The sequence below is a fragment of the Haliotis rufescens genome, unplaced genomic scaffold, assembly GCF_023055435.1.
Source record: "Haliotis rufescens isolate VD_foot unplaced genomic scaffold, xgHalRufe1.0.p SCAF_53, whole genome shotgun sequence".
NCBI classification, from domain to species: Eukaryota; Metazoa; Mollusca; class Gastropoda; order Lepetellida; family Haliotidae; genus Haliotis; species Haliotis rufescens.
In genome coordinates this window covers 2,440,151-2,450,834 of record NW_025964257.1, presented here as the reverse complement: position 1 = coordinate 2,450,834, position 10,684 = coordinate 2,440,151, and the positions used below count along the sequence as shown (strand labels likewise).

The following is a 10,684-nucleotide window of genomic DNA, read 5'->3' as shown; positions in this document are numbered from 1 at the left end:
CTGCTATGATGCGAACGTGCCCTGTCGATCACTTAGGGCTTGTCCATTCAATGTTAACGTTTTGATCAGGAACTTCCTGCCCATACATATATGCACTATACGACCCTAATATTAACTATCATAGCTACCTTTCCATATCTTAGATTTGAATAATTTATGTAAATTAAAATCATAAACAGAGAGACTATCAGCACTGTCGTTTTGTCTCTTTCGCCGAGCTAAATAGCTATGACACACAGTCGATAATAATATACAATACTTGAACAAATAACTTGCGGTAGTCTCACGCCAATAAATGTGAGGTTGGAAACAATAAATCTTCCTGGCCAGTCTGAGATATTTCTTTTTCAAATTGACTGTCTCATGTTATAATTGTTACGTGTATGTGACATGTGTGCATAATAAAAAAAACCGACGTCATTCGCACAAAGTTCAACATGGCTGAAAAAGGTCGAGAAGCGCGGTAACCACTTTACTGACCTCGTCATAGTTTGCAATCCGTAGCACTGTATAAACTATGAGTTACACGATATTAAAGCTGAGATGATTAGGATGGTTTTGACTGTGCGTACTCAGTGTTTGACATCTAAATTTACAGTTGAAAAAGGACATTTTCGCGGGACCATATATTGTCCCGTGGCACTAAGAGGGTGTGAAAAGTGTGGGACCATATATTGTCCCGTGGCACTAAGAGGGTGAGGAAAGTGAGGGACCATATATTGTCCCGTGGCACTAAGAGGGTAAGGAAAGTGATGGACCATACATGGTCCGTAGGCACTAAGAGGGTGTGAAAAGTGAGGGACCATATATGGTCCCATGACACTGAGAGGGTGTGAAAAGTGAAGCACCATATATGATTGTGCGTACTCAGTGTTTGACATCTAAATTTACAGTTGAAAAAGGACATTTTCGCGGGACCATATATTGTCCCGTGGCACTAAGAGCGCGTGAAAAGTAAAGCATCATATATTGTACCGTGACACTAAGAGGGTGTGAAAAGTGAGGAGCCATACATGGTCCGTAGGCACTAAGAGGGTGTGAAAAGTAAAGCACCATATATTGTCCCATGGCACTAAGAGGTTGTGAAAAGTGAGGGATTATATATGGTCCCGTGACACTAAGAGGGTGTGAAAAGTAAAGCACCATATTTGTCCCAGGGCACTAAGAGGGTGTGAAAAGTGAGGGACCATATATTGTCCCGTGGCACTAAGAGGATGTGAAAAGTGAGGGATTATATATTGTCCCGTGACACTAAGAGGGTGTGAAAAGTGAAGCACCATATATTGTCCCGTGGCACTAAGAGCGTGTGAAAAGTGAAGCACCATATATTGTCCCGTGGCACTAAGAGGGTGTTAAAAGTGAGGGATTATATATGGTCCCGTGACACTAAGAGGGTGTGAAAAGTGAAGCACCATATATAGCCTGGTAGCACTAAGAGGGTGTGAAAAGTGAAGCACCATATATAGCTCGGTGACACTAAGAGGGTGTGAAAAGTGAAGCACCATATATAGCTCGGTGACACTAAGAGGGTGTGAAAAGTGAAGCACCATATATAGCTCGGCGGCACTAAGAGGGTGTGAAAAGTGAAGCACCATATATAGCTCGGTGGCACTAAGAGGGTGTGAAAAGTGAAGCACCATGGTCCCGTGGCACCAAGAGGTTTAAATGTTGTAACAATCATTACCTGATCGAATATTACCATTTTCTTGCTTTGATATTTACTACATGTTGACTTTTCAATTGATCACATCGGTACTGTTAACTGATTTTGTATCAGCCATTTGCGTAGCATTCTTCGATTGTAGAAAGTTCTATTGTGACTATTTGGACTAACTAAGGATTTCACCTTATCGCTAGTTGTTTTCAAACTGCGGTAATGTAAACCAAAATGCGTTTGTTAAATGTCAATGAAAAGACTTGCCCAATGGAAGCTAAATTGTATTATTCACTACCCTAACATATGAAGAGAAATAGTGTCATTGTCAGGGGATCTATCTAATAATATACAATGAAACTTACAATATCGAAATAATCTGCAGCAAGATACATATATAAACTTGGTCAATTAAAGGGAGAACTATTTTGAAAATACACAGATTGCCGGTTAAAATTTTGAACACTTTTTTAACATCATGTATTTGTCATACATATATTTTTTTTAAAAAGAGGGAAACAGTGGGTTGCCATATATCCCAGATATGGCAATCCGAATTAACACAGCAGAATTCGGGGGGAAACACAACTTATGACATGATATGTCGGGTACTTCAAGAGACTGACTCGTGATAGCTACCACTGTTTACACCTGTTTTAAAATTAAGCGAATGACGACAGACACAGATGTAGGAGCGTTCATTGCAACAAGAGTGTGACATGAGTGAGTTTTGCAAAGCCAGAGAAATAAGAATTATGTCAGTTTTCGCATCGGAGGAACTGAAATGTAAATATACATTAACGTTGATGGTTGCCCTACACCATTTTTCGTCCAATGAAAAAAATACCAGTGAAAGGGAATTCTAAAAATCTAAAAAATACTGATTATGTATCGAATTAGACCTTAGTCTGTATCATCAACACAATCCGAAATCCGAAAACAATTTCCTTGTCGGGATATGTTTCCATACAACTATCATGTTAATGGTGCATATAAGTTCACAGCACCTTTTGTGTGTTTGATGCTGAAAAAGTTAACCAAATAGAAATCTTGCTGAGGCATATGCTACCAAATCAGTGTACGGAAATGTGTATGGCCGTTGGTTTAAGATCTATTTCTGCTGTGGCCAGCCAAGTCACTCACGCCAGCTGATGAGACTCTTCGGATAATGTCAGACAGCAGGGTTGAAGCCTGAGCCAATGCTCGTTTTAATTCCAGTACAATCCTAATAATTCATGCAGGCCAACAGCAGCCTCTCGTCTGGTGTAAATGTGAAGAGCCAGTGTTAAACAGTAGTGCAACGATATGATAAATAGGACAGTGTCATGTATTGTAGAATATATGAGAAGATGTTTTGTGTGTACTGTTTTCATTTTATGAATGTCAATGAGATGATCATGTTGTCCTGTTGAAGCATACTTAATGTGTTATATATTTTGACGTTTAAAAGGTGTTTGGCTATACTAAATGTAAGTTGGATGGCAGCTAGGCTAGGTCCTCGTAGACCCGGTGGTGTTACTCTGCTGTTGTAACAGTATACCTTGTCTGAATGGCCGTCAATATTACATTGGGCAGGTGTTGCATGTCTACCCCTAATTATAGTATAAATCGTTGTGTCTCACTGTCTAAGTATCAATCGGCTGAGTTAAGGTTTATACACAGACGTAACTCACCTTGACAATCTGAATCCTTCAACAGCACAGCGAAGAATATCCAAGATACTATATCCACCGGACGCATAGACGCCATGTCTGTATAGTGAGTATCCGCACCCTTCACTGATCTGACGAAAACATGTACTCTCCTCTTGTTCAGTTGATTGACTTACGTTTGTGGGAGCTCGCTGTTTAATTTTCAAGCAGGGTTGCATACAAAAACATAGATTGTATTGTATGATCGTTGTCAGCTCCTACAGTGTGTACTTTGTACGTTGATAACGCATGTTACACTCAGCGTTCACGCATGTGACAGGAGTACTCACTGGGTTGTGTGCAACATATAAGTCGCCACGTCTTAAGTAGTACTCGCATCTTGACTCAAAGCATGAGTCAGTCCAATTGGTGAAAGTCAAGACATGGTTCCAAGACATGATAATCCTCAGTTGGTAAATGTTCTCATAAATCAATATTTTTTATTCCCTTTAATCGATCTGGCTATATCTGTAAATCCAGTTTACTGCATAAATGCAGATGTTAGTTAAACAAACTTAAGCTTCAAATGTTACATATACGATTGAACAGTCACCATATCAATGGCATACTTCAAGCAGGAGTACGCCTGTTTGATTTCTGCACTCCAAGTACTACACACGTACACCACCCTTATCAAGTATGTGATTGGGATCTGGGCTGCAGTCGATCAGGATGGACTGCATTTTGTATGGTTTGAATTGAGATGTCAGTCGAAAGTGCGATACCTTAAACTGTCTGTTTTATCGTTGTAGCAGTGCCCTTCCGGGTCGTGTAGCATTTCAATTACACCGGCGACGACTTTTCTACTCATGAAGCCGGACGAGCAGGATGAAAGAATTGATGCAGTGATTGGGGAACACTGATGAAGAAAATATAAATATAATAAACTGTCCTGGAATTAACTACTAAATGAAGGTATCTGTGAACCAGTTTATTGGTAAACATTCCCAGGGATGACGGCTTTTCCAACTTCATAATATAGTTGCTGTGAGAGTTGAGTCTCATTTGTTAATTAAATGTGAGACTGAAGTTACATGGATCACAATGACGGCTGTTTCATTTGCCCTCTGTTGATTTTCCTGTTTAAGGCCTAATAGCAGAAGATCGATAACCTGCTGCTAAGGAATCAATCTTTCGTATGTATCATCATGACCATTGATATACAACTGTGGAGGATAGGAATTGGATGTTTCTCTGCTCGTGGCAGGCGACCCAGTTCCATGTGTCTTATTTTCCATGGTCTTCCCGTCAGGCGTGGCGAAACATGGGCTGACAGTGAAAGTTGTGTTTGAGATTTTATGGGTACTTCACTTCGAACTCGATAAACCAATGAGCTCAGAAAGAGCCCACAGATTACAGTTGAAGTATATAATCTAACTTGTGACAGTGATACAGTCAGTGTTGATGTTCAGTGTAACTATGTAGTCTACACTGGTGAGAGTGTTACAGTCAGTGTTGATGTTCAGTGTTAGTATATAGTCTACACTGGTGACAGTGTTACAGTCAGTGTTGATGTTCAGTGTAAGTATATACTCTACACTGGTGACAGTGTTAAAGTCAGTGTTGATGTTCAGTGTAAGTATATAGTCTACACTGGTGACAGTGTTACAGTCAATGTTGATGTTCAGTGTAAGTATATAGTCTACACTGGTGAGAGTGTTACAGTCAGTTTTGATGTTCAGTACGCGACTTGCAAAACTGATGACTCGCTTCTCTCCACATCAGGTTTGGTCAAAACTGCTCCGAAACCCTTCTGAATAGCAGCTACATGCAACTCAAAAGCACGAGATAATTCACAGACACCGGTGGTGAAAGTAAACTGGCACGTAACTCACATGATAATTGTCCCTGCTCTGGTCCTCATTCCCATATTCTCTCCGGAATCTTACTTTTCCATTTTCCTTTTCGTTGTGGATGAGTTTATTCCAAGGTCTGGCGATTTGCCCAGAGAAGTTAGTCTGGGTACCCTTATTACATGTTACCCCTATTCGGCCCCGCCTCTCAGCCTCTTGGGGGTCAACCCACCATTTGTACAATTTTGAATCTCCACCACCTAGGGAAGCTTCCAACCAAATATGGTTGATATCTGTCTCTTAGTTCCCGAGGAGAAGTTTGTTAAAGCAATAAAGTCGAATTACCTCTATTTGGACCCGCCCCTCTGCCCCTTGGCGGGTCAGCCCCACCATTTGTTCATTTTGAATCCCCACCACCTAGGGATGCTGCCAGTCAAATTTCGTTAATTTCAAATTAGTGGTTCAGAAGAAGAAGTCGTCTGAATAAATTGTTGACGTACGGACGACGGGCGGACAACGGACGCCTCGGTATGACATAAACTCACCTTAGTTCTTCGGACCAGGTGACCTAATAATACAAGGCATAAACTGGAGCCCAGCTGAGACTCTTTATGGTTCTACTATAAAACCATACATGTATACCTACATACATACAATTCCCACAAACATGATGAAGAAATGATTTTAACGTTGTGTGAGTTCATTGGAGTATAAACCTTGATAGAGTTAGGGCCAAACTATGAATGTCCCCAAAAAGAGAGGTGACATGTATGCTCAATTTGCTTAACAGGAACATCTGTTGTAGTTCGTTTTCAAGCAACATTTTCAAATAATATTATCATTGGGTGAGTGATTAAAGCAATATTCCGGCAATATCAGACAGGGGACACAAGAAATGGACTTACACATTGCACCCATGTCGGGAAGATACTGTACAGGTGAAGAACAAAGTCCCATGCTTCTTGCTGCATTAAGAAGAAGATGACAACCCCCCCCCCCCAATTTCTATCTAATGTCTGTCCATATACATGAACCTTAATTGAGCTATCAAAACAATACCATGGAATTAGGATTCGGAACTTTGTATTTCTATGTCAGGTACACTAAAATATGAAAGTAGTCAAATTCAAACTTGTTGCCATGGAAACAGAAGAAAAATAATTTCTTAACATCCTTTAGTAGCAAAAGGCACCATTTGACAACCTGGTCTTTGTGTGTGTAAAGTGTTATGTTAAAAAAACTAATAGTTAATAGAGATATGGTCCAGACAAACACACCACTAAAAATAGAGTCAAAGTCAAACTTGTTGCCATGGAAACAGGAACTTCTTTTTTTAAAATTCCTGAACAGCAAAAACCACAACTTCAATCCTTGATTAATACACGAACCATGTTTGGATGAAAAATGTTGAATGGTTTCTTCAGTTCTGCTCCCAAACGACACCTACCAGTGTTTCAGCTAAGTCTAACTTGTTTCCATGGAAACAGGGAAAAAATCAAATTTAAAAAAATCCTAAAAAACAAAAGGCACCACTTCAGCCCTTGGCAAATACATGTACCTGGTTGGGATGAAATGTATTAAACAATTTTCAAGTTGTGCTCCCTAAGCGACACCTACCCCTCCCCTTTGAGACAAATAAAAATGTCAAAAATATGCAAATACCATGTTTTCTTTTTTAAAATGTAAAATAGAACACGTAGCACCCTTCCTTTGCTCTAGCAACTCCTTAGCCTTTTCCTCATCTATTAGACTCCCTCAGTATTCCAAAAGGTAGTCTTCGCAAATATATTTTTGTGAAAACACCAACGCCAAAGTGTGAAAATGCAGGAAACATTATATCAGAACAGATAGGTGTAGTGTTAGAAAATGAAGGGGGTTTGCGAGTTTCTGGAGTAACCTTATATATTTTTTCAAATAACTAAGCATTCAGAAGCCATTTAATAAAGGCACATGTGTGCACAGTTTGGCCTTAAAGAAGCAATATAAACAAAACGAATTGACTATCTCAGCCAGCTCCTTTTCCGAGTACAGGAAGCTGAACACACTACCCAAAGTTCCGCAGCAAATGCCACATGCTTGAAAATATATGTGGTTACATTCAGCATAAGTCATCATGTTAAAAAAGACAGCACTAAATATAGAAAAACATTGTCAGTTGTAATTGCTGGATGGAAGTACATTCCAAAAAAACTTGAAATCCTACACACAATCATCCAATCACAGCTGACAGACGATTAAAAAAGGCTCTCAATTAAAACTGCCTGTTGAACGACTCATTCTGATTTGCTGTTGTAGGACCTGCAGACAATTAAAAAAAACATTTGATTAATGATTTGTATATATATATGCAGCTTTTAGAAAAAAAATGAAAATTGGATTTAACTTATCCAACATGTCTATATGGCACCAGAATACCAAATGGTGTACTGAATGAGCTGTAAGAGTTAAATGATACATATTTCATTGATGTTTTACAAAATGTATTTCTCTATTAATAAGAAATTTCTACAATCAAACACAGACAATGGGAGTTTATTCATGTTTCATAATAGAACTGGGTCATGGATGAGTTTCATACATGGTTGAGGCTGCCTAGATCATTTCACCCTAAAAACTAATTTCAACTATAAAAATAAACAAATCTTCAAACCTAAACACCGATAGAAAGAATATCTCAAAATCATTAATGGTCAGTTGTTTGCCTCCCTAGGCCTGTTCTGATATCAACAGATAATAGCAGAGTCTTCAACATTCATGGAATATGGTTTTGACAGTCATGACGTGATATGATTGAGACTGTTCGATATTCCTCGAGTTTACATCCCTACATTGATTCTTCTATCAAGCACCCAATGACTGTCCACATTTATAGAAGGGCTAACACAAATGTTTGTGCTTTCCTTTACTCCCAACATCAAAAGTAGAAGCACCTAAGATATAACCTAGTGACACATGAAGAGAAATCAGAAACATTATTCAAATTTGGACAGAAAAAGCATGGAATCAGGCCAGAACATTGGCCGGGGAGACATTAAGCAGCTTTAATGTTCTCCTTCATGTGAGGCGAGGTAATGGACCCTACGAGAAAGTAGGAAGTAAGGGAGTGGATTGTTACCATACTGTCTGACACAGTTGATAAAAGGAAGTAAGCCCCTCAAGTAAAAGAAAACGCTTTAAAACCACAACATGAAAGGAAATTACACTTAAGTTTAATATCGATGAATGTTATGTGCGAAAAAACGACAAACCAACCTGAATGCGTACGTGACATCAATAACTTCGGTCAAAGAATCCCTCAGAAATATTTTGATTTTACATATATATTGCAAAAATATACCACAGATACAGCTAAATATGTTCAATCATACAGTATAAGAATGTAAATCACGATGTGATGTTCAACTGCATTTGGAATATATATGATATATGGGGAACATATTCGTGAATCATTACACAGTGGGTTGACAATTCTTTTACCTGTGCCCGTTCACGCTTAGACGGAAACATGCTGCAAACATGGCCACCAGAGGGGCATGTGTCGCTACTCGGCTTGTTCCGGAATAACACAAGTTGGTCATGAGAGAAGTCTGACGCGGCCGGGAGATCAAATAGAATGGGCTGATGTGACACAGCCGGACAAAGCTGCAGTTATAGCTAACTGTACTATACGATAGCTGGACCAAAACAAGTTGTTTTCAGACAGACATATAACACTGTAGTTTCAGTCGTCCCCCACCTACTCCATCAGTAAACATATCAGTCCATTTACCCCCACCTAATACATCTGTGAACATATTAGTCCATATCCTCCACCGTCAATTACATCTGAAAACATATCAGTCGTCCCCCACCGACTCCATCAGTAAACATATCAGTCCATTTCCTACACCGTCAACTACATCTGAAAACATATCAGTCGTCCCCCACCTACTCCATCAGTAAACATATCAGTCCATTTCCTCCACCGTCAACTACATCTGTGAACATATCATTTTTTTCACCGGCAGCAACACCTGTGAAAATATCTGTTCATGCCATCAAGTATATAATGCATCTGTGAGTATATCAGTCGTTTTCCACTACCAATGGATCATTGCAATTCAGTAATCACACCAGGTGTTCGAGGAAAATTGCAAGCATGTCCTGCTTTATCGGTAGCGACCGCCACTCACACAACGCATATAACGTCTAAGCATGCGCTTGTTGCCTGACGCCGCTCAGCAGTACTAAAGCATTAGTAACGCATGGAGCAGCTGATGGTAAATAGCTAAACGTGGTTAGTATTAATTACACAATAGCTAAATTTGATACCTCTAAACGCTGCTAAAGATTTGTTCGTAATTAATGACGCCATAAGTATGACGTCATTATATGTCATTGTCAGTTACACTGAAGAGCTGTCATGAGACAGCGAAAGTACTATGTCTGAAACTGATATAAAGAAGAAGATGGACTAACGTGGACTTTATTATTTTATTATTAATTACATGTACACCGAGTGAACATATACCTCATTTTTGTATATATATATACACATTTGTGAATAACACATAAACAATACATACCAGATTGGTGAAACCTGTGCCGTGTCACCAAGGCTTCTAAGATTGTATCAGGCTTCTAAGTGTGTATAGTTATAGTGTAAATAGTATCGGCATTAACTTTGTTAATGCAGATACTATTTACACTATAACTATACACACCACAAAAGGAAAATAGGTATTTAAAACGAGGATTTATCAAATTGCTTAAATAATGCACTTTCAGACATACATTGTATGCATACATTCCTATACACAATTAACACAATTACCTTAATGTGATATAGTAATTCTATACCTCATGAGATTATTTAGTTTTATTTAGTTAATGTTCAAGTTAAGAAGATAATAGCCCAGGATAAATTAAATATTTATCAATAGAGTAGTATAAGCGCGGGGTGGGATACTAATTGCATTGGGTGAAAAGCATGCAGTGGTATGGTTAGTCAAGGCTTGATAAATAATAGACTGAATGAAAAAGATAAGCTATGGTATTAATGTTTATGTTGAAATACAATTATATGGCAAAATTAAGACATAGTAAATAAATGTACTTAATTCAAATCTGAAATAGAATATGTAAAAAACTATGGCTAAAAAGATATTAAAACCTAACTTGTATGTACAAAATAGTAGTATGCTCAGTCCTTCTTGCAGGCGACGATAATGATGAGCAAACGTGGATTTGAGTCCAGTATCTTGTTTAATGTTAAGCCCATTGCATGAAGGTTCGTCAACTACTCAGGAATTACTTTGTTGTGAAACAACATCCCAATACTTCCCTAAAGTGGTTACTCGTGTTCATGGTGTTGGCCAACACGTGGACAAACTGAACAAATGCTAACAAGTCAACCAAACAACGTTGTTTGTAAAAAGGAATGAAACATATTTTGTAATAAGTCACAAATCGGAATGATTTATTTCTATAACCTGACGTGCTGCGTGTGCGTACAAATTATCACCTTGCTTTGCGATAAGTATTGTGCATCTGTAGATGGAATATTG

The 10,684-nt window shown here is 38.7% G+C and overlaps 1 protein-coding gene across 1 annotated transcript in view; it reads right to left on the bottom strand.

Annotated features, from left to right (window-relative positions):
* Positions 1 to 10,684, bottom strand: part of LOC124128749 (cell adhesion molecule 3-like) — a 184,717-nt gene that overhangs the window by 145,624 nt on the left and 28,409 nt on the right. The gene's annotated exons all lie outside the window — the stretch shown is intronic.